The sequence below is a fragment of the Aulonocara sp. 'chitande type north' Nkhata Bay genome, linkage group LG4, assembly GCF_057382095.1.
Source record: "Aulonocara sp. 'chitande type north' Nkhata Bay isolate Kocher_YH1m ecotype deep benthic linkage group LG4, A_spYH_male_GT1.1, whole genome shotgun sequence".
NCBI classification, from domain to species: Eukaryota; Metazoa; Chordata; class Actinopteri; order Cichliformes; family Cichlidae; genus Aulonocara; species Aulonocara sp. 'chitande type north' Nkhata Bay.
The window spans coordinates 34,987,211-35,012,501 of NC_141347.1; the positions used below are offsets into that span (position 1 = coordinate 34,987,211).

At 42.5% G+C, this 25,291-nt stretch overlaps 1 protein-coding gene across 2 annotated transcripts in view; it reads left to right on the forward strand.

Annotated features, from left to right (window-relative positions):
• LOC147333167 (RNA binding protein fox-1 homolog 3-like) overlaps window positions 1-25,291 on the forward strand; it is a 434,532-nt gene that overhangs the window by 78,271 nt on the left and 330,970 nt on the right. For both annotated transcript variants that reach the window (XM_086290156.1, XM_086290157.1), the window contains exon 3: window positions 14,261-14,352. The gene's annotated coding sequence lies outside the window, so the exon portion shown is untranslated. The remainder of the gene's footprint in view (window positions 1-14,260; window positions 14,353-25,291) is intronic.

A 25,291-nucleotide genomic window follows, 5' to 3' on the forward strand; every position in this document is an offset into this window, starting at 1 on the left:
TTCACCTCGGCATAATCAGGTTTGTTAAGGAATCAGAAGAAGCATTTTAGGAGCATTTTTAAGCGATTTAAATGACCTATATACACAGGAGAATGCAAACGCGCGCGCTCGATGCATAGGCAAGATCTTGGCTCGGTAAGAAAGGCAGAGGCACGAGATGGACAGATGGACTGAATATGCCTTCAGAATCAATGACGGTCGTGATTAGTCCCCATTTTGGAATTCATTAAATTACCCAGGGCGCTTTATGTTTTCAAACAAATTAAGCTCTTTGACTGTTGCTGAGGTTGAGTCGTTGCTCTCCGTCATGTCTGCTCGAGCTCCTGCTGTGGCTCGATGCAGCTGGCAGCCCTTTTCACTGCAAAGTCAGTCCCCCCTCCAGTAAACAAGTGCATTTTTTGTGTGGTCACAATATTTTCCTCCCAGACAGTGACGGCTGTTATTTTGCCCGTGGCTCCTGTCAAAACTAACATGGCTTAATTGACTGCGAGCGAATGAGCTCCTGGATTGATCCTGTCAGGCTCCTCAGGAAGTGATGCTGCTCCATCTGTGAGGCGCAACTCCAGCGACAGCAGCAATCTGTTGCTTGGGAATGAGCCAAGGCTAAAAAAAAAAAAGAAAAAGTCAAAATTACAGAAAGTACCTCAGGCGCTGTGTATATTCTGATCAGCTGTCAGTGATGACACACTCTGATGCACATGCACGTGGAAATAAGGCGGCAGAGAAGCTCGACAGAGAGACAGATATTCACATATACACAATGTAATTTTTGCATCATGGTTAGCAATGTCACATTCATGGGGGCCTGTGTCTCTCCCTGAAGGTATGGCACGAAATCAGAATGGTCTTGTCTGGCTTGTTAGACATTTGATGTCAGGCGAGGTTGTCCTCGGGGTATATCCAAAACGCGGGCTGTCATCTCTGCCTGCATCGCTGTCATTTGCCCTAAAATTGTGGCATATACTGTCATCTTGGGTTTTTACCTGTAACTCAACTCGGCTAGGCCCAGTCGCGACCCTGAAGCCTTTCACCTCTCCGTCCCTACCTTTCATCTGTCGCTTTTTCTCCTTTTGGTTGGAGATGCTGCATTTCCTCAGCTGAAGTGTGCAATGCAGCAGCTCCTTCTGGCTCGATTAAATATTTAGACGGCTGTCTATGTAGATGGCGGTTCGGAGACATGGAGGAATAATCTGGGAGACAGCTGCTATAGCACATCTGGGTGTCACTGATAGCAGAGGAAGGTGTGCGGCTGGTGTTGCTATGGAGGAGGTAGTCTTAAGAGACACACCTGTCAATCAGCTGGGCGGCACAGGCGCTGAGGCTTTGTAGCGTCCCTCTATGGTGGGCCAGCTCACACAGACTGACACCTGCCAGACTGAGACTGCCATTCATGTCTGAGCCGAATGTGCTTTTTGTTGAGGACAACCACACGATAATGCTGCCACCAGCCACACCGTATACTTTAATAATATATCTGCCTCCACTCTAATCAAGTTAACGTCCTCGTAACGCGACGTTAACTTGATTAGAGTTCAAAATTAAAGCACCAACTTCTTCCCTTTCGGTGATGCTCCGACTACAGGTAGGAGACATTTTGGGTTTTTAAATAGCGCTGATCCTTGTTTAGGTTTGCTGCTAACAGGGGATAGCTGTAGGTGCAGTGTGTCAGAACATTTGAGGAAGATTGAGTGTGAAAATCCACCCACTCCTTTCCCTCCCCACCCCCCCCCCCTGCACTCTTCATCCGCCAGCAGCCTCAAGTTGGAGGCTGCACAGCGGTGCTACGAGGCCGGCTGGCCTGAAAATCACTTTGTGTTCCTCTCCCAGGCACATGCGATATGGATGCGTCTCCGCTCGGCTCAGGCCCTCCCGACACAGTGATTAATGGCACAGGCTTCTCTCCCCATCTCATTCTGTTACTGTCAGAGTTAAGTGGGCCGAAGACAATAATAAACAGTCAGTCTTCTGTGAACCCCCTAACACGATCATTCCTCCCCTCCCGATTCCCCCTTTCCAATGAGGAAAAAGAGGAAGAGAGATGGAGTGAGAGATAGAGGAAGTGTGCGCTCGTGTGTGTGTGTGTGCTGCACAAGACAGACAAACGCAGAGTTAAAGACACACAAATAGAGTTCAGTAATGGAAGCGAAAGCCTATATGTCAGTGAATCAGATTGTTCCTCACAAGCAAGTGAAGTTTACAAACTGCTGCCGTCTGATTTCAACCGTAAAAGATAGCAACAGTACGGATGCAGAATTTAACTACAAATGATGTGGATGTAATGTGTACTTACTTTTTTTTAACACATGCATTGTAATTCCCTCTTATCCATCCACGTCATACGAAAATCGATTAGGAGAACCATACATCTCCAATGTAATTACATATAATGTAATTAGATGATAATGCTTTTTATATGCAGATTGATTTAAAGCATCTGCGCCGCCTTACCTCCATTACCTCACAACAGCAACCCCGTGACAGTGAATAAGGACTTGATCTTTGCTGTGATCGTTTAACAACTCAAGCAAGTGTCGTATAGATTTTAATATTGTATGGAATTAAATGAAAGCAAATGAGTCCCAGAGGAGAAAAACTCAGCAGGGTGATCCGCTCAGTATCAATACTGCTTTTCAGGGAGTCGAGGGAACTTGACTCAATGTGAGAAGCATCAGGGGCGGAGAAATCATGAAGAAAGCCTCGTCTCTTGTTTCCCAAAAAATCATCTTGATGCTCCCCAAGACTTCTGGGAAAATACTCTGCAGACCGAAGAGACAAAAGATGAAGGAGGTGTCCAAATTCATAGGCTGCATCCTCCTGAGGCCGCATTTGTAGGTCGGTCACGTCACAGCGATGCGACGAAGGCTGTCCAAATTCGTAGACTCCTCCAAATGCAGCCAAAAAATGCGTCCCCCTTTTTCCCCAGATTTGAAGGATGGGTCGGGTGTATCCTTCGTGGCCCACCATATCCCAGAATTCATAGCGCCAATTCCAGGAATTCCAAGCCAATTCTAGTTTCCAACAATGGCGGCAGCTACTTAGTTTTAATGTTACTCTTATTACTCTTTCTAGGTCATAAAAAGGCGAGAATGTAGCTGTGTAAACTTCAAATATCTGCTCGGTTTATCAAGACATCACATATTTGCAAAAGTGCGCCGACGTTTTCGGAGACGTCTGTTACCCACCAGCTCGATAGCTGACCGGGGCGAGAACAGTGAACTCCCGGCTCATCGATTTCAAACCCCCCTTGGTCTTTCGCTACTCAGGTTAAACATGATATATAAGTCAAGAATTAAGGCCAGTATCCTGCTATACTTTAGATAGCAAAGAGCAGACGGCTGAGTTTATTACACTCCACCGAGACAGCTGGTGACGCAAAACTGAAGGCTAGACCGTCCAATTTCACTTCTGCTCACTTATGGTCTACCCTACCCTTCGGAGGACCCGGCCCACGTAGACTGCGAAGGCCGGGTCCCCAGGAGGATGCAGCCTATGAATTTGGACACCTCGGAAGTTTTTGGAAGGTTTGTGTCCCGTTACATCAGGCGTAAAAAAGTACCACAGCATATCAGAAACTGAACATCATGCCAACAGTAAAATGTGTTGGTGGTCGTGTGATGGTTTGGGGCTATTTTGCTGCCTCAGGAGCTGGAAGACTCGCTGTGGTCAATGGAACCATGAATTCTGCTGTCTACCAAAACATCCTGAAGGAGAATGTCCAGCCATCTGTTTGTGACCTCAAGCTGAAGCACACCTGGGTTCTGCACCAGGACAATAATCCAAAACACACCAGCGAGTCCACCTCTGAATGGCTTAAGAAAAATAAAATGAGGACTTTGGATCGGCCTAGGCTCCAAAGGCGATTGAAACGCTGTGACATGACCTTAAAAAAGCGGTGCACGCTTGAAAACTCCTCCAACATGGCAGAATAACAGCAATCCTACAAAGATTAGTGGGCTAAAATTCCTCCACAGCACTGTGAAAGACTAGACTTGCTAGTTATCACAAATGATTGCAGTGTTGCTGCTAAGGTGGCCCAACCAGTTATTAGGTTTAGGGGGCAATCACTTTTTTCTTTTACTCCTGAATTTCAAACACCTTCATTTAGAAACTGCATTTTGTGTTGACTTGTATTATCTTTGTCTAATATTTAAATGTGCTTGATGGGAAAACACTTTTTCACACCACAGGATGTTCTCCTGGGCTTTCAGTATGAACTCTGGAATGATGACAGATTAGGAAGAATTGGAGTACATGAGCTGGCTCCAGCCAAAAGAGAGAGAGAGAGTGCAGGGACTGTGGATCTCAGACCTGCTGTTTTAGTCACTAGTGAGCTTGTCTTTTCCTGCAACTCCAGCCTCTTCCTCCATCCCCAGGCCTGTCACTTCACTCTGCCATGTCCTCTTCAGACGAGCACTCGCTCCTTCTTTCTCTGTCTCTGCAAGTCTCCACCTCACAAACAGCACAGGGCTCATCCAGCAGCAGCACCGCTCAGTCCTTCGAGAGTTTCCGTACACAAGTAGGAATAAAGGATTCGAGTCTGAGTTCCAGCCACTGACCTTGGTTTCAGGGCCTCAAAAGCCTCCGCTGAGGCTGTGAGACCCTTCACCACGACTGCCATCACATTTTTCCCCCCCTCCTCTTCCTCTCCGTTTTCTTCCCTCTCTTATTACTGGGGATGACCTGCCTCACAGCCCTGCGCTCAGTGACCGAGAAATCCTGTGGCCCTCACCGTCCCCGTCCTCCTTGCTGCTGGTAGATTGTCTTTGTGTCTACCGGAGTGGCCTCGGAGAAATGAAGTGCCATGATCTCATCACAGCAAACCCATTGTTTTCACTCTCATGCACACTGTGTAATAGCCATGGAGATAAGGGGATGATTCAGACCTTTCACGGAAGGAAATGTGAAAAGCCTGCCTGTGAAAAAGTGAAATTACTGTTTTGATGGCTTTTGATGGCGGGGGGCATAATTGCTGGATGGAAGGAAGGATGGAGGGTGAAATACACATAGGAGATTAGTATTTCTAATACTGGAGACGATTGGTAGGAGGCCTGCAGAAGGTTATGCACGCAGTGGGTAGTTCTAATGAAGCTGCCATGTACGTGGAATAGCAGATTGACTAAAATAGCTCATTGTTCTTCTTTCCACAGCAACCTTTGCCCCTCTGGATTGAAACTACATTCTTGATGGCAGCACTGATTATGATATTGTTCAATGCTCATCGCCATAGTAACGGTGATTAATTTCACATTGTTTGCGCATAACATAGTTGCCTGTGCCTTCAGGAATGGGAAACGAGCTTAAGTATTTTTGGCAACTGGCATAAGGCTCATCAGCACATGCTCACAACGGGATTACAGCCTGTCGTAATGACAGGGGCAAAGCGTAAATAGTATAAATACTCCATGGGATTATAATTAGCCTTACTCTGCGTATTTAGACACACTCAAGTGGAACTAAAACCTTATTGACTTCTGGAGACAATTTCATATTAATTGGATGCCTCTTCTTCCTCACTGCCTACTTCTTTGTTTTTTTTCCCCCCAAGCTGCAGACAAACACCGTGCTGGTGTAGTGGATTAGCATCAACCGCAGCACCAACTCGAATGTAAGAAACACCACCTTCATTGCTGGCGTTGGGGCAGACGACGGTGGTGACAGCGGAGGAGGGGGATGAGAATCAAAGGGGAGTCTGAGCAGCTTTGAAGCAGTCTATGAGGAGCAACTCAAAAGGCGCAAAGGGGGAATCGATGTTGGAGCGATAAGATAAGGCACATGCTGATGGGGAAATATCCTCCGGGTTTAGGCACAGTAGCACAGAAGCAAGGCGGACAGGGTTTCCTGGTGACGCCGCAGCACGGGCACGATGGGAATTGATGTGAATCTCGTCGGACGCCGCCACCTTTCTCGAACGCACAGTCCATTTCATCTTCCATCTCAGTATTCAGCATATGTCTTCCTCCCTCTTTGTCTCCCGCTCTCCCTCCCTCGTTTTATCTGTGCGCCGGCCACAAATTTATCCCTTATTTTCTATCCAGGAGTGGAGGGGAAAGTTGTAAAGCTAATTAAGGAGTGTGGATGCGGCAGCTCGACAGATGTGCATTGAGATGGGTGCTATTGAGTAGCGGGGATAATGGTGGGCAGCGGGGTTGTGTTGGAGGGAGCTCCTACCTGGGCGTGCATGTTAATCAGTGTGCCTGTCTGTTGAGAGCCGGGGAATTAAGGGGGAAGGGAAGCGTGTCGCCAGCCTCCAGTGAAGAGACAAGGCAGGCAAGCTGATTAAGAGCACAAATTTGCCAGTTTGGTCAGACAGGGAGATATGTGTACGGAGGAGGAAAAGGGCAAGAAAAGTGTGTATTGATTAACAGTGCCGGTGGTGGTGGAATTCAGGGGGAAAAAAAGTGGGAAGAAATCTACCTACCATTGTCAAACTAAATATTTCTCAACTCTTGAAGGCATCAAAAGACTTCAAAGGTGTAAAACATCACAAAATGACCACAGCATATATGCAGGGAGGCTGCGACGGTCGTTTGGAAATGTTAATAACTTCAAAATTTCTCCTCCCAGTGCTGAGATTTTTGCTTATGAAAGCTCTTTGACAGCACTATGAACTAAAACAGGGACCCTGATGAATTACATGACATTCAGTCTCCTTCCCATCCACGTGCACTTTCAGCTGCTCAACGACAGAGGACAGAGCTCCAGCGTGAGAATGCAGGATTCCAGTCATGAAACGAGACACGACAAAGACTTTTTATTCTATTTTATTTTACATCAAAAGGCAGGAATTTCTTTCCCGTCTCTGACAGAAAACCACCGATATGTCATTCATATAAATCATTGCATATTTTTACACAAAAAAACGTCCTGCCTGGGATTTTAATTAGCCAGTGCCAATCATCATCTCGGTCTACCTTCTACTGCATCTGAGATCTCCTGCAGTATGTTGTGCAATCACGTCAGATATTCATAGGCAGGGTTCGTAATCGTGGTAATGTATCTGGGTAAAGAAAAAGGGCACTGTTGCAGTCACAGTGATGCTGAGAGACATCAACATTTACATGCATATTTGATGTCAAAAAACAAGTAGTTCTGCATGTCATTTATGAAGCAACAACGGCAAACGCTCGCTGCTTTCAGCTACTTATCTTTTTCATGTTGTTCAGGTAAACCAGGACATTTTAAAGTTGGGTTAGAGAGAGAAAATTGAGAGCGAGTCCTCCACCAAGGCCAATCCAGTGCCCTATCTCACAGTTTTAGAGGGAAGTCACCCAGATCTCCACCAAATCTTAATGGCTTCTTCCCTTCCCCGCGCTCTAACGCTCCACCCGGTTTCAGCTTGGTAGATTTTGCTCACACAGAGGTGGACAGATAGCCAAACAAAGGCACTTGTCTCATGCAGTACCATCACCTTGGCAGGTAAATACAGAAGGAAATATTAGGTCAGGCCATAGCTTTAAAAACCTGTCACAGAGAATAACCGTACAGTTAGTTGATCACAAGTTAGCAGTGCTTTAAAGAAGTAGAATCCATTAATCCAGCCATAAATTTCCTTCCACCTATCCAGAGTCCCAGCTGTCATAGATTGAGGGGGTGGGGACACCCTGAACAGACCGTCAGTGGAGCACGGGCTAACGCACACACGTTCATGCTTACATTAAACCTACAGCCAATTTAGAGACACCTGTTAACCCCATGCATGTCTTCAGACACAGAGAGATGATGCAAACTGCAGTTGGAGCCCAGCACCTTCCTGCCGTGAGGAGATGGTGCTAACCACTGCACCAGTGTGCCGCCTAACCCGCCCGCTTTTCAAAATCAAAGCGTGAGCAGTCCACCTTAACAATGTTTCACAGTTAAAGCTTCAGGGGGATAAACACATCATATAAAGGCTGCACAAGTTTGCAGTTGTTATTTAATTACTTTGCACATAAAGTCATTATTTTTATTAAGTATTGATGTTCTATCTGTGCCTTTTACTGTGATGGGAACACTGCACTTTCTGAATAAGTCTGAAGCAAAACTGAAGGCTGCTTGGGGGGGCGGGGGGAGAAAATGGTGTAATGATTTGGTTTAGTGACAGCTTGTGAACAGCTCAAAAGTTTTCCACACTTGAGCGAATAATAATTCACTCCTATAGATGGATTCAAAGCTTTATGCTTTCTTGCCCAGATATATGCACGTTTTTAATTAGAATTATCTCCCTTTTCACCAGCACAGCCTGATCTAGTTTCTGCGTAATTGTTGTTATTTACACAGTAAAGCTTTACGGGTATTTATCGACATTTCCTTTCCCAGAGCTCAGTGCCTGCCGTTGATAATGAGTGGGGAAATTATTTTCAACACTCAGACATTATCTGTGTGTTCAAGTAGTCTTCCTTTTAATATGCTAATGCGGCTGATATAATCAGCTGGTAATTGTAAAACACTTCAAGTACAACACATTTTGTGGCACTCTCTCCTGAATGAAGAAATCACAGGCACAGTGAGCGGCGCAGAGCTGTGGTTGGATGTGCAGGGAGCACCCGCGATCCTACATGGCCCAAATCCAAATCACACAAATACTCCTATAGAAATGCGTAGGCCGGCATTAGCGCCGCGTCGCCGTGTTGGCGATACAATCGCCACCTCCGACTTTACTTTCTCATCTGGCTTTCTTTATTCTTAAAAATCCACCTTTGATTACCATTGATCCTCCCATAGAGCTGGCTCATACCTTCTATTTATGTCACAACATCTTAAATGAATCTTTTTTTTATTGTGTCTTAACGGGAATGATGAAAGAAGTGTTCTCCCCATGTCCTCCGGGGATGTTAGTGCTTTTCTGCTGGAGAGGATGGGATCCTGACTTTGTTTTTCTCTTTCAGCTGTTATTTCCCTGAAGAGAAGAAGGGGAGCTATGAGTGATCGACTCTGCCTTTATTCTCCAAGTTTTCAGGGGATTTGAAGTTATTGAAAGTCTGGGGATGGGTGACAGCTCTGAGATGTCTGTGTTATGCCTATCAGGCATGCGCCGGCCACTCCGTGTGTTCGCCTGCACCCATGCGTCACCCAGCCTGTGAGGAAGAGGGCACGGGGTCCATGTTCTCCAATACATGGTATTCTTGTGGCCAATCATTTCTGCTCACACATGACATCTCTCCCAGATTGATTTCATTCAACTGTAGAGGGCGGCAAGATCAAACAAATGTTGTTTGAAATAGCAGCGACAGTGCCGTGAGGGGGGTGGGGTCAGAGGTGGGAGGGTGCTTGCTCGAAAGATGAAGTGATGGATGGAAATGGAGAGAGAGGGAATCAGTCACCCAGTCAGCACCATGCCATGTGGTGATGTGGAGTAGCAGGAGAAGGTGCTACTCCATAAACCAACAATCCTTTCATAAACTGCTCCTTTTCACAGCGAGGTGGGTGGCGGGCGGGGCGGGAGGGACGGTCCTATTCCTTCACGATGCCTTTGAGTACCCATGCAAGGAATAATGGATGCGTAATATGGAACGACAGCTTGCAGAGTACTATCATTAATGTTGTAATTCACTTTTAGTGTTTCTACTATTGCGCTGCAACAGGAGGCACAGATGTCACCTGAATCTGCTCCTTCTAGCAGCCAGAGCGCGCCCGCTTTTCACCAGCTGTCTTGGAATGCACCCTGCCAGCCCCCCCCTGTGTGGCCAAATGTGTGCACTGGAGTGTGTGCTACGCGTGGCCCTCGCTTTGCCTTTTGAATACAAGTCAGGGTTTTTCTGCACAGACTTGTTTTTGTTACGTCGGTGCATTTAGCATTTTTGGTCCTGAAATCGTTATAAGAGTTTACAGTTTGAGTTTGAGGATAATTAATCATTTTTGTATGTTCTCTCGGGTATGGAGGGGTTTGCTCTTTTCTCATTTCTTTCTCTAATTGAGGTTATAAGATGCATGCAATGAGTTTTCACTGAACCAGAACGTTTCGCGATCCAGCCTGCTCTCGTTCCCAGGGTGTAAAATAGTGCTGTTTTGTCAAAGCCGCTGGCATCTCGCAGACAGGCACAAGGTGTCCTTTGGCGCCGGTGCCGTGACGCACCGGGTTTATGGCAATAGTTAGATGCTCCTCACTTCCCCTGTAAAGCGGCCCTTAGCTTCACATTTAAAGACACTATAAGCGTCATTTTTTTCAGTGTGCAGGATTAATATTGTGAACCAAAAAAAGTAGTTTTTAGCGCCTTAGCAGAGCCAAGCAGTGAATGAAGACGAGGGAAAAATGTGAATGACAAGGAGACTAATGACAGAGAGCTGCTAAACTGGACACAAGCTGTTATCACTTATTATTTAATTGCTCCCAGGATAACTCGTATCTCTGTGACAGAACGGAGGTATTTGATGGTGTCGGGATGCACAGTCCCACCAGTGAACTGTATTTCCTCAAGGTGGGCTGTGGCGTTTATAATATAAGCTACTGTCTTTGTGGTTTGTTTGTGCTTGTTTTTCCATCTTTGTGGTGATTTTGTTCATCTTAAATGACAGGAAATATTTTCACACAGCTCGAACAAAATTAGGAGTGTACAACTATTAGTAATAAGAATAATATGGCAAGTTTATATTAATACCTTTGTATTTTTTTGTTTTGTGTTCAGGCCTTGATTATTGTGGATGTTTAATATGGGTGGGTGTCACGGTCCTGGGTCTGGTTTGATTATTTAATGTTCTGTCATTTAGTGGTTTCTCGTGGTTTAGTCTGTATTTTTAGCTCATTTTTTCAGTATTTTGGGTGATTTCTAGTCTTTGGGTGTTGTTAATATGCCTCCCCTGTGTGCTGCGTTACGTCTAGTCATCCTGGTTTCTACGTTCATGTGTTTCCTGTTTTATTTTGACAGTCCCGTGTTTGAGTATTGTGTTTTGCTTCCTCCCTGTCTCATGCATCAGATTAGGTTCAGCTGTGTTTCCCTTTTGTTACGTTTTCCCTCATTACCCTCCGTTTTCATTGTGTGTGTTTTCCTTTGCTCCTCGTGGGGTTGTCTGCGTGTCCTCTGCCCCCACCACTCCACATGTTTCCAGGTTTCAGGTGATATGTAATGCTTAGTTTACCCGGGTTTTAGGTTTTTGTTTCTCTCAGTCTAAATTAGCTTTTGTTTATAGCTTTGTGCAGGCTCACTTTTCGTCCTTCAGCTCACTCTGCCGCCGTCTTCTGACGCTGTCTCCCTCAGCAGACGTGACAGTGGGCTTTTCAGTTTTTTTGGATGGCACTACAGCAGTGTTAGGATTTAGCTATCGATGCCATCGCCTCCAGCCCGGCTTCCTTTTCATCACGGTCATTAAACTGTTAAAAACTGCGTTCCTGCAAGCGTGCATTTCAAAAAGCTGATATTTAGTGGTGGGAGGATCAATCCAAATATCGATTGTATCGATACCAAGTCTGCATCGGTATCGGATCGATACTAGCCTGGAGAGATCGCTTCTTTACTTTAAGTGCCGCTCTTGTTTGCAATGCTGTGGTTTCGGTGACAACGAAACAGCCAGGGCGCCGGACTCGCCGCTCCTGTGTCGGCGCAGAGCAGGCACACTTTGCTCCCCCCTCCCCTTGTGTTTAGATGTTGCGCCGTCACATGACTCAGAGGCTTTGAAGGTTGTTAAGTTGTTTACATATTATTTATATTTTCACCAGTTGTTTTTGTTGTTGAGAATTTTAATTGTAATTTTTGTATTATAGTTTCTCAACAGTACTTGTTTGTTTTAATTTCTTTACTGGTTTGCGTGCACTTTTTATTTCAGATTTTTCTAAAAAAAAATTGATAATATTATTTTTCTATTTAGTTATAAACTTTGTCCTAATTATGTCCTGGGTTTTAACTATTTAATAATAAAAAAGGAAACATCACAAAAATCACTCAAGGTCATGAAAATTAATTGAGTTTTAGCAATTCAATGGCACATCCACCTTATTTATTGACGGGTATCGGTATCGGCATCGGTATCGGCGATATTGGCCCATATTTACTCGGATCGATACCAAAATATGCAGTATCGCACACCACTACTGATATTGTCTCATAATTCAGGACGGGCCACATGGACAGTCAACGTAAAGTTATATTTAGCAGTAATGAACTGCTTGTGGAGCACTATGAGCGCTAAAATAACAGAATCATTACAATGAAACGGCTGATTATTATGCATCGAGTTTATATTATACACAGCACAGTGCTGTTGTTGTAGCAGGACACAGTGTAAAGCTACAGTGAGAGCGGTGTCTTTGTGCAGAAGTCTGTCAATCTGCAAACTGTCTCGTTTATGCCTTTTTTCATGCACCTTCACTAATCTCTCTGTGTGCTTCTGTGCACTGGTGTTTTTCCCTTCCTAACCTACCGTACGTACTTCATAAGCACAGACATATATTTTTTTGTTGATGTTGTCGTTTCAAAAATCCCATTTATTTATTTACAAAAGGCTAAATAAATAAGCAATAATATGGATTTCATAGATATCCAGGTTCTAATTGAAAAATGTGTGATTAGCATATTGTTTGTGTCTCATGCTTTACAGCAGGCCTGTTTGTGTTGTACAGGGACCTTTATGGAAATGAGCTCTGTGGGGTTAAAAAAAACGGAAAGAAAAGAAATCAACAGAAATGTAACCTATTTCTTTAAAAGGGGCACAAATTTACTGTGAAGATCATCCTGGCAAAACCACAGAGGAAAATGTCAGGAAGGGAGAAAAAAAAAGGGTTGGAAGAGAAAATAGCTGACTGACTCTGTAAGTGAAGCTAAGCTCAAAATGAAAAATGTTCATTATATGCCCGTCAAGGTGAAAGGAAGCCATCTCCTCACCGCTGCAGTTAAAATGTCGACCTCTCCTTCTGCGAGGGCGAAAAGAGGAGAAATGTAAAAACTGCTGCTCTTTGTGCGATCGTGCGTGCGCGCGCACGCGTGTGAGTGACTGATCCGAGCTTAATTTCAGACAAGGGCAGCGATGTTAATGGCGCTGCTCAGTAAAATGACCCTTCCATCCATTTCTTCATACATTTTACAGCACTCAGTCGTCACATTTTCCCCTTGTCAGCAGTGTTTGTGTATCATTGTTGTTTTGCGCGTGACCTCTGCGACTAGCGCAGCGCCCTCTCGGACCTCCGCTTGTCTCTCCGTATGTACCTGCTCATGTTAAGGCTGTTAAATTGCGCTCAGGATGCATTTTATTCAGCTGCGAGGCAGAACGTCATGGCCGACCTCTTCAGGTCACGGATGCCGTCCCCTGTGCCTCATTACTGACAATTTATATCATCTAACGTTCCTTAAAACGCTCGCCGTGTTGGCTTAGCGCTGCGGCCGTCACATGCTACAAATTCTGCAAAAACAGAGCGGCGAGTGGGAGCTGAGCAGCTGACCACGTTTTTGACAAACATTTCAGAAACAACCTCCGTGGCCTGACTACAAATGAGCCGAAGCCTCGCGGTTGTATTTGTTGGGTTGTGCTGCTCGAGCCAAGGCCCATTACAATTTTCACAAGGAATCGATGCCAGCGTGGCCACCCTCAACTATGTGTTATGGATTACAAGCTAACCTTCCACCTCACTGTCTTATTTCCTGCAGCAGCGTTGGATCTTTTTAAGGATGCGAACAGCTGCATTAAAGTTCAGCCGGTCCGTGCAGATGCCGAGTGCAGATACTTTATCCCATCCTTAGCAACCTCTCGTTCTTCTTCTTTTTACAGCCGATCATTTGGTGAGGAAAGTTTGTGGGGAAATGTGGAAATATTCTGTTTCTCGAGTGTGTGTGCATCTGAATCCTCAGAGCTCAGAGAAATGTTGCAAAATTATCACGAGCACGCCTCGCTTTGTCATTCCCTCTTTTGTTTGTTGTCCGTGGGATAGAGGAAGGTAAACAACATATCAATCCCACATTATTTACCATTAATTTTCTAAATAAAAACCTGCGACTTTAAACAGTTGTAAGAGGAAAGAGTCAGCTACATGTTTCATATTTTCATGTTAAGTGGGTACATTGGTCTTGGGGCTGAGAGCCAAAGGCAGAATAGGAAAGCTGTGATGATTTATTTATTAATTTCTTTTAGTTTATTTATTCGAACTGGTAGCAAAGCAATTAACTCCACCCAGAGCAATTAAGCTTTTCTGACCTTTCTCTGGTTAGTTATGGGTCCATATAAAGTAAAAGGACAATAACTGAGCAGCATCTGCACACGCATTATTTCTACACAAGCTTCAGTTACATTTATGGGCTCAAATATAAAGGATGTTACCAATGATCACCAGATCTAACTGTGCCTGTTTATTTTGTTGCAGAAAGCGACTGGTATAACGAGTGGACTTCTGTTGTGCAACAACAAGTGATTTCTCCTCTTACTGACACCTCCGAGCTCCACCCTCTTTGACAGGTAGGATGATTTCTTGAACACAAATGCAACATTTTCACATGTGTAGCAAACAAAAGATGCAAAGCTATATTTAGGCATAAAATGGATTATATGCCGCTGTCATCATCTGGAAATTAATCAGAAAATATACAATAAAGGAAAAAGAATGAGCGTTTGTGCCTTAAAGTTACATTTGCTCATGGGGAACCAAATCTGGAAAGTAAAGGTCGTCATTTGTTAAAATTAATAAATCATAGAAATGTTCTTCGGAACGCCACCTTTATAATTTCTCATTACGTACCACATGTTTTCATTAAAAACACTCTCGCAGGTCTCCAAGTGCTATATTGACTTAAGTCACAAGCCAGTGGACAGCGAAGAACCATTTTTCTTCTTTTGCCATTTCGCGTAATGAGCCACCGTTTCCATGTTCTGTTAAAAAAACAAAACAACCTTTCTCTCGCCGGCTTGTGCAATACTCAGACGCTTAAAAGACATCCGAACAAACTCATTGGAATGATAATGTAGTTTGTGTCTGCACTTATGGTGAATATGTCGAAGCATGTCTGCGTTGCATCAAAGGCGTTGTCGTAATTTTCTTTTCAAGGGCAACTTGAAAGAGGAGTCGGGAAGAAAGTGGCGTCGGTTTCTTGTTTTCTCCTACAAGGCAGCTGGTTCAAAAGTAACCTCCTGCTTTCTGAGGGGAGAGTGGGATGATTCAGCAGGAACCCAACAGCCCATCTGACTGATTCACATTTAAACATAAACAGAAATATGGCTGCTCCAGGGAGCTCCGCAGAGGAATGGAAAGTAGCCCCAAATTTCACAGCGGCAAATCAAACGTCTTTTTATTTAACTCTTCCTTTCTGTTTTCCCTTCCTCTGCGGCTCCCCGTAGCATTGTGCACACATAACGGCACCTACTGATTGGACTTATTTGAAGCACGTACCTTGACAAAAAATGGAGAAGAGGAGATTTTCCCGTGTCACAAAGAGATTGAATGTGGTTCTCCAGAAGAGGAGGGCCTGAGAGGATTATATGGCTCAGTGGGCGCTGTATTGTGCGGGGAGTGGATACAGCAGGTACCCACCGAATCCCAGCCAAGAGACAGACACAGTGTTGCTAGGGATAATGTTGCCTCCCAGCAATTAAACTCTGGAGGTTTTGGAGTGGTTTAGGAGGAAGCTTGTTAAATTATCCCATCGCTTCTTTCCCCTCTCTCTCTCTCAGCCGCTCTGCCTCCCTGTTAAACACATTTCTTCCCCTTTTTGCTGTTTCGCTGGATGAAATCCTGAGAACTATAGGGGGAGTCATTTAGCCTTTAGTACTTTACGCTTAATTGAATTCGTTCCCTTTGGTTCTTTGTGTCTTTTTCAACCACAAATCGAACGCACGCAAATTTAGACTCAAAGTAAAAACGCGCACGCATCGTCACTCGGGGGTGGAGCATCTTTAAAAACGCTTTTGAACACGTTTGAGCCGCGTTTGATGCCTTTATGTTATTAATAGAGTCGGAGGAGGTTCGCGTTTTGACGTCGCGTTCTGTTTAACGGTTTTCTGTTTAATTGTTTCGTGTGACAGCACGGGAAAAAGTTTGAGAACAAAATGATTATGTTGGTTTCTCATTACTGCAGAATGCATGAGGTCATCAGTACAATATGCCTCCACTTTGCTTCATTAAACTGGTTCATTTAGCCTTTGGTTAAGTACATGTAAAACTTTGTGCTTGTTAGTCCACAGTATTATTTTTGTGTGTATACATCATTAGACGACAGCCTAAACTTTAAGCCCATAGCCGTGGTTTTAAATAACAATTTAACGCAGATACTGATGGTTTTATGTCTTTGACTGGACATCTGCGCATTTGTTGTACTTGAGTGCAGCTACATATGAAGGTATCTACACCTCAAAGGAAGCCATCTTTCTGCTAAAACGACTGTTTTAATACAGTTTCTTTTAAAAGAAAAATAACGTAACACCGCCATTCCTATCTCTATCTCTGCCACGCACACACCGCTCTTGTCACTTTTATTGTAAGCAAAGTTACACCGGTTCCCCGACATCGTGCCGCACTCACTTTTTCTTTACTTTGCCTTTGAGTTCAACCTCCATAAAACTCCTGCCTTGGTTCTGGTTTTATGTGAAAGGCGGTGCTCACTAACTTTGACCACTGTCCCCGTCCTCGGGCAAACAAACAGCCCATTTCAAAGGTGAAAGTCCGTGGCGTTCTTCTTGAAAAAAACCCTTCTCTCATTTATTTCCAAATGTGACACTGTGCTTCCTAATACCCTTGGGACTTTTGTGTCCGTAGTTCCGGGTCGGTTCCCAACAGCACAGCAGTGCTGCGTTAACCTCTTTTCCATACCCCGACACACACACACACACACACACGCCGGCGTCAAAGTAACCGTGGGTAGTAGAGCCCCAAAGCTTCGTCGTCCAGGACAAATTGGTAGCAAGCGGCTCATTTACTCGGAGCCGTCATGAATGGACTGTGCCATGACTGTGTAAACAAGTGCAAAGACTCCCAAGGGCATTCCTGCATAAATAATGACTCCAAGAGATGTTTGCCATTTGTACCACTCACCGGTTGCAGACATGGGTCAGCTAGTCTCCTCTGCGGGGAGTCTTCAGTAAACAACAGCCGCTGTGTCCATTAACGACTGTGTGGAAAGTTTACCTGGTCACAGGTGCAAAGGCTGATCTCCCGGGTGGAAGGATGCGGGGAATGTGTTTGGCTTCTTCCTCTTTCGCTCTGGTAGCGTTTGGAGCCTCACAGGCTTCCTGCTTTGGTCTTTAGTATATGTTTACAAGTGTTCTTCGTTAATGTTAATATTTAGTTGGTTTGCAATCACATTGATTTCACAGAATAGGAAGAGACAAGTCTGTGGAACTAAAGTTTGACTCAAAAGTAGTTACGTTGTCCTGCGGGCATTTGAGGGCTTGTGTTTTGTCATTCTGCCGGAGTAGAGGTTTTGGTGGCAGGTGAGGAGTCACAACACCTCACATCTCCTGTCACTTTTACTGAGCGCTGGCTCGTCTACAGTCAAACAACACATGAAGCTGAGCACAAGCGCCATTTATGTTTTCAGTTTTGATCGTCTCTGAAAACTTGCTGAATTGTGGGAGCTTCGTGTTCATTTCCAACAAGTAGTTTTCAAGGTTTCTGGAAAGAGATTGAAAGAGCGTTTGGTACAATTGGTGCTCCTGATTTTCAGAAGTGTTATCTTCAGGATCTAGACCGAAGGAGTCAACACTCTGAGTTTGATTAAACCGGTCGAAACATTGTCTGCGCACCTGAGGTTGACATTAGAGGACGAGGTATTGTGGCTGTTAGCAGTGCTTTCATTATCGTCTTATTTTTGATTAAGCCTTTCAGGTGCAACCTTGGTGTGATTGTAAATTCCTGTTGCTATGACTAAACAGCTAAATGAACCAGCTCATATTCACTTTGGAGAAATTGGAAAAATTAGAGCAAAAGGCATTTCTTCCGTTTCCAAGGACGCTCTTTAATATGTAAGTCAAATATAATAAGTCAACAATAATAAGTGAAAAATGTAACAGTGTTCAGAGTCTGCAGTTATTGTCCCCTGTTGCCGTACTGAGACTGCTCATTACTGTACACGTTATTAAACAAAATAATTAGAAGGATTAAAATGCTGTGATCCTTGTTTAGAGTAAGATAAGGAGGGAAGAACATGCTGTTACCCAAATCAAACCGGTTTATCCTCCACCTCTCGAATGCAGCTCGCCTGGGTTAGGTGTCGATTGCTGGAAGTACATCATGCTAAGCTCTACTGTGAAATGAATGCAGCAGTATTAGGTGACACCGTGCTGCCATTTAGAATGTCACATTTATAATTCTAACCTTTACACACATTAAGCATTTACCATTTGCTTGTAAAACATCTTATAAAGAACACTGGTCAATTTATTCCAGTCATTCCTCAACTACTGTTGTTGTAACTGAGAATCCCTCTTTCTCTCTCTCTCTCAATATATATGTATGTAGTATATACACAAAGCAAAAAACCGATGTTGCTGTTTATTAGGTGAATGATGTGCTGAATTTGCATTTTTAAAACCCAATTTTGAAGCTCTATACTTCTCTGAGACGTCAGAAATTAATCAAGCATAACATTCATCTACTTAAATTAAATTTTTCAGTGCAGGATGTAAGGAAATAACTGTAATTTTGCATCTTAATTAAAAAAAAAATATATATATATATATATATATGTTGTACTATGTTTTCTGCTTTTTTGTAATATTGTAAATTTGAAATGCATACTGGTGGATCAGCCATTATGGATATTAAAAAATGCTTTGGGTAATTACCAATATTGTTCATTTATTGCAGTTTTTGCATAAACGACATAAACAGTCTCTCTAACCTTGATGAATGCTTTACAGCCATTAATAACTGAATGTTTTTACATTTTCTCCCTGTTAATCCTGGCAAAGCTGAGGTTCCTGTGTTTGGTCTTGAGAGCATCAGTCATTACATCACCTCCCTCACCAACAGCAAGAACCTTATTTTTGTTATTTTTGACCAAAAATTAAGTTTTGCATCTGGCGTCTCAAAGTGCATTAAATCTTGTTTCCTGCAGCTAAGAAACATTTAAAAAAAAATCAGGTTTTTATTTTATACGGAACTCTTAGTACTTTAATTTTCTTCTGTCTCTTTTATTGTAGCTCTTTTTTCCCATTATTTTTCCCATTGTTTGCTAAACTACCTCATTTAGCAAACAATGTGAAATTATTGATCAGTTTAAATATTTAAGTAAACCAAGTTGTTGCTCAGATTATGAACAGCTCTGGATTTAATGTGTGCAAAGGTGTTTAAGTTGAAATTCTTAATTTTGAAGTATTGTGTGGTGCATTCAGTGACTGAATAACTGAGAATGTTTTCACCCCTCAGCCGTGTTGCTGCCGGGCAGGCGACATAGACACGTTTGACAAGTTTGTAAATGCAAGAACTCAAGAACGAAACAACTTAGGAGCTTGAAATTGATGCCACAGGTGTAGCTACTAAAAGTCTTGGATGAGTTGAAATCTCAGGGACCTTGACTTCAAGGTCAGAGGTCGCTGGTCAAGTTCGCTGAAAATCTTGTGAATGCTATGAGAACAATGCGACGATCTACTAAGAGGCTAAGTGGTACCACTGACTGCCACCAGTATTTTACATGTAGCTAACATAACAAAGGTCTACCCTGACTGAGACCACTGTAGCGTGGTCACATCCAGCCAGTGTTCACCTTCAGGGTGGCTGATAAAAATGCATTGTGCTGAATTTTTTTTACCATGTGGTGCAAGAAGTAGTGACAAAATGAGACACAGAGGTGGTGACACACAGAGTGACTACAGTGCATTGCTATAATTTACAATGATAAAGTGTTTATGGGAATTACAACAGGAAGGCTGAAATAGCAGTTATACAGACAGCTGACAGTGTTACAGTAACTTCTAGATCATTTATCCACCCCTATACTTTGATATTTGTTACAGTATGAAACAATTGTTGTAGATTACAGGAAGTACACTTTAAAAAATGAAGGAATAAAAAATATCAAATCTAGCTGCCAACATCTTTGCTGTGGTTACACTTTCCAGTTATATGTCAAAACCTTTTTAATCATTTTATAGCATAATGTCAGCGTACTGTGGACAGGTAACTCACTTTTAAAGTTGCACACAATATTGTTTAACATGCATATTTTTAAACATCTTTATATCTGTAGGCGAGTAACAAGAGTTCTGTTTGCAGTCTGTTTTTAGTCCAAGTATTGTGGGGTTGGTTGCGTGCAGGTAGACAGATGTGAGGTCTTTTTCGGGATATTTGCTTTCTACACCGGAAGCCCCAAAATATTTGGCATCATTGCCAGAGGCTAAGCCAGCAGACAATAGCCAATGGCTTGCTAGATCTTCTTGCGTTGTACTGAAGTGGAATATTTGTTCCGATAGTGGCACTGGATAAAAAGTGCAGGATACATACTTCTGAGCCACGTATCTGCTAATTGCTGACGTATCTGGCAGTGGACAGTGCTTGGTGTCCTTTAAACGCTGTTACTCACAGGATGTTAATGCAGCTGCAGAAACTCTGCAGTCTGCTGTGTTTTTAGTCAGCCACTCAGTCTGCAAGCAGCACTCCCAGTTGTGTTGCATAATTGTGTGGCATATAGGTTTCCGCTCCAAGCGTGGGTTTGACGGAGAATGGAAAGCAAGAGGATGTGTTGGTGGGAGAGAGGGGACGACATAAAGAGAAAGACAAAGCAACACCCACTCCTCATTAGCTTAAACATTGCGTGTGTCCGTTATCCTGTAAGATAACATTTGAAGAAGGAGGAAAAGAAAACGGAAGCCCACATCTACTGCGCAGCAACATGGGATAGAGATATAAAACAAATCTCCACACTTAGGCTCTGCCATCTGTTCGTCTTGGAGAATACCATGCTTTGCAACACTTTTTTCTTCCTCCCGCCTTTGAGAAGCCATCAAGCTCTCTGAGAAAACAGCTTGACAAAGTGACATGCCTGCATGCCAGCCCTGTGGCTGCATGTTTTCTTTTTCCGCGCCTCCTTCAGACTTTTACTTTTTCAGATAGTTTTCATATCTAAATCCAGGTTTTGATAGCATATGCAAAACACAATGTGACATAATACAATTTGAGCTCCATGTGAGAAATGGGATTATCTCGGTCATGATTGTCAGCTCTGTGTTACAGTAATCACTTTCTTCCAGGAGGAAAGACGTGACTCACTCACAACTTGACCTGCTGTCATTATCTATTCACTCTGACACTATTTATGCATTTGGCTCGATATTTTGTTTTCCTTCAGGTGAAGTAGAAATGAATTTGGAAATAAAATAAATAAATGGTGAAAAAAATGAGTAATCCCCCTGCAAATTGGAACAAGGAGTAAATCCCACCGGCAGTAAATCCTCCACTGTTTCTATCGCTCTAATTCTCTCTCAAAACGTTGTTTGGATGCTTCAGAGGAAGTGGTCGATCGTCACAGCGGAGGCATGTCACAGGCTTCTTCTCTGCACTCTCCACAGCGAGACTCCTCAAACGCCTCGGTGGTCTAATTGATACAGAATGTTTCCCAGGTCTCTAGAGGAAGGTCATATCATATAAGTGCAACACTGCAGAGACCCCTGCCATATAGCAAAGGCACAACGAGTGACATTATAGATCTTAAAGGGAATATATATCTATATCTATATATATATCCATATCTATATATCTATATCTATATCTATATATATCTATATCTATATCTATATATATATATATATATATATATATATATATATATATATATATATATATATATATATATATATATATATATATATATATATATATCATTGAATCTCGATAAAACCAAATTTATGTTGTTTGGAAACCAAAAGAAAAACATCGAAGTAGAAATATGTGTTGACAATGTATATTTAGAAAGAGTAAATGAAATAAAATTTCTTGGGGTGATCATTGACCACAAGCTCTGTTGGAAGCCACACATTACTTATGTTCGGGGGAAATTGGCACGGGGCATTGCCGTCCTGGGAAAAGCAAAGCATATGTTGGATCAGAAAGCACTGCACATTTTATACTGTGCTTTACTACTGCCATATATGAGCTACTGTGTAGAGGTCTGGGGAAACACATACAAAAGTAACACACAAACAATAACTATAATACAGAAAAGGGCCATTAGATTAATAAATAATGTAGGGTACAGGGACCATACAAATGCACTCTTTGTCAAAATGCAAGCTATTAAATTCCAAGACTTGGTGAAGCTTAAAACAGCGCAAATAATGTATAAAGTCAGAAATAAATTGCTTCCCAAAGAAATCTGTAAATTGTTCATAGAAAGAGAAGGTGGGTATAACTTAAGAGGGAAATGGAATTTAAAAATACAAAGTGCTAGAACAACTTTAACAACTATGTCAATCTCAATTGCAGGAGTTAAATTATGGAACAGTCTAACAGAAGAAATAAAAGACAGTCAAAACATAAAACAGTTTAAAGTAAAATATAAAAACCTAATTTTAAATAAGTATAAGAATGAAGAAAACGGGGTTAACCCAGGATGGTAATGTTGCTGGTAATGGTGTTGCGGTTCTTTTTTGGTTGTTTTTTTGTTTTTTTTGTTTTGTTTTGGTTTGTTGTTTTTCCATAACTTGTGTATCTGCAAATATACACATTCTGTATTTTTCATATGAAAGAAACTATACTGTGTTGGGGCTTGCTAATTTCTTGTTTTTGATTTATGTATGTTATGTTTTGTTTTACTTCATATGTTTATATGTTTCATATGTTGTTTGTTTAATTTAAGACAAAAAAAAAATTAAATGAATGAGAGGTAAAACTTGAGGGGGTAGGGACAAATAAGTAAATACTTCGGCCTACTCCTTTTCGAACAAATGATGGAGTGATGTTTTGTAATGATTGTGAAGGCACATGTTTGAAATGTTTGAAATAAAAATGAACTGAACTGAACTGAACTGAAGATATATATATATATAGAGATATATAGATATAGATAGATAGATAAACTTGTTATGCTAGACTAGGTTTGACCAGACCAGAAATTAAGCCTGACCAGTTACATAACAAAATCAAAATATAAATTACACGTATATCTTATGGTTAAAAAAAAAATGTTAAGCACGTAATAGTTTCTTACTCATCTTAGACATGCTGCTATCAGATATATTGAAAATACTAGGCTATGAAAATCTGACACATGACCCTTATTTCATTTTACACAGCTGTCACGGTCATTTATTAGTCGCATTTTCAACAGCGCTGCAGCTTAAAAGGCTCCATCATCATGTATGATCCATGATGATCATTTTGGAGACATTAATGGTGTAAATAGTGATGATTGCAAATTGATAAACAGCTTGATAAATGGCTAGAGTCACACCAAGGACCATGTGCAGGGAACTTGCAAAAGGTGATCTTGTTGTTTTGAAGAGTAGGTCTGTGACCACCTGCAGCATCTCTAAAAAGACTTTGCTGCATGAAGACGGCAATAAAACAACAATAAGCCAGAGACTTATTGAGTCAGTCTGCTGTCATTTTGCAGTTAGTGAGGTAATTAACTCTGATAAATCAGCAAAGTTCACAAAAATCTATTGCTGTCTGTTGCGAACGTGTTGCTGCCTACATGCACATAAATTCACATTAACTGCTTGCACTCAGTGTGCATTTAGAGTCTCAGATCTGAAACAGAAATCCCTCCACTAACAGTGTCAGAGCTCCTGCAAGGATGGAGATTCACATATGCACTCAGCAAGCTGGCTTTTATATAAGAATAGAACCAGAGTAGAGTCCCTATCGCGAAGAGACGAATCCAGACGAGTTGCGCTCAGCGGCAGCCTGATTCCGGCTGATTTTCACAATCTGTTTGCATTTAATTTAATTTGGATGACCAGTCTGTCTGAGAGCGACTGCAGTCAGTCCGAGTCGGACCGCAACTGTATGGCGAGACGTTGCCTCTCAACAGGTGCCCTGCGAAGTCGGTCTCCGACACCAAACTCTTTGTTTCCGAGTTGCGAGGAGGTCGCCTGCCTGCATTCACTCTAGTTTGAGTGAGCTGAGAGTAAATACTCATTAATTATTTACTTGGTTTGGTTCTCAGTGTTCGGGAGGATATGTAGACAAATGTGACAGAGCTTAGAACTCAACCTCAGGATGGCTGCTGTGTGGCCCAAACGTCTGAGGTGTAGAAAGGTGATTTAGCCAAGGTTCTGTGTCAGGAACAAATACAGGTATTGTTCTTGTAAGAGCTCGAAACCTTCATGCTGGGGAGACTCACCTGTGGATCCTGCTGCTAAAGGCGAGAGGCTGCATGTCATTAATAATCTCAGACAAAAGAAAACACAAACAACTAAAAGCAAAAACGTGCTGTTTGTCTAAACTGGGTTACATTGTTTTTGAGTCTAACCAACAACCTCCGTGTGTGTGTGTGTGTGTCATGATAGCTGGCAGCAGGATAGGCATAAACCACAGGGAGATTGTTGGGGGGGGGGGCTATAATTTATTTCATTATTTCAATGAATTATGTATGTCTTGTTCTTGGTATAATGGTCTAATTGTGCCTATTGAAGTTGCGCTTCATCTTGAATTTAAATAATTCATCATTATGATTATTATGATTGATGATCATTAGCCTGTTTTGGTGCCCCCTTCGGCACTTGGTGAGCTGCAGTAGCACTGCTTTAGACTTTGACCTATAATTACTACCAAATTACACACTTTTTTTTTTTTTTTTAGGAAACTTTTTTTTATAAATTTAGGAAGAGAAAACTGAACTTGAGGGGTTAAAACGGTCTTGATGTATTCATTTCTGGAGTGGAAGAGGAATATTTGAATCACATTTCTTCCTGATTGCCATGGATTAAGTGGAGCAAGTGTCTCTCTGTGTTTTGGGCATTGGTATCTGGGCGAGATAGCCGAGCCTGTGCCAATAGGTGACACATGGCCGGCTATGCATCATTTTATGAGTGTTTGGCTAGAGCCTCATCCTCTCTCCACGGCCCCTCAGCCTGCTTCTACAACCCGTAAAGAGGACATCCATCAGGGCGATGTAATTTGCCATGCAGTCAAGCTTCTCTGCTAATACAATTTGTTAACCAGTTGTGGTGTGTGTGTGTGTGTATATGTGTGTGTGCGTGCAGTATATGGACTTTCTTCTTATTTTTATATCCTTTTTCACAAACACTGATTATCACAATTACCTTAATAGCTTTTTAGCTTTTTGTTTTATTAAAAAAAAAAAGACTTTTGAAAAACTAGAATGACACTTTTGATCTCGTTGAACGTGGTTTCGATGGAGGGAGCTCTGAGCACCAAACTCAGAGGCGTAGTGGTAATTTGGAGGCTTTACTGGTGTTCCTTGGCTGAGAGTGACATGGCAATCTGTGATGGCCGGCACTATGTACT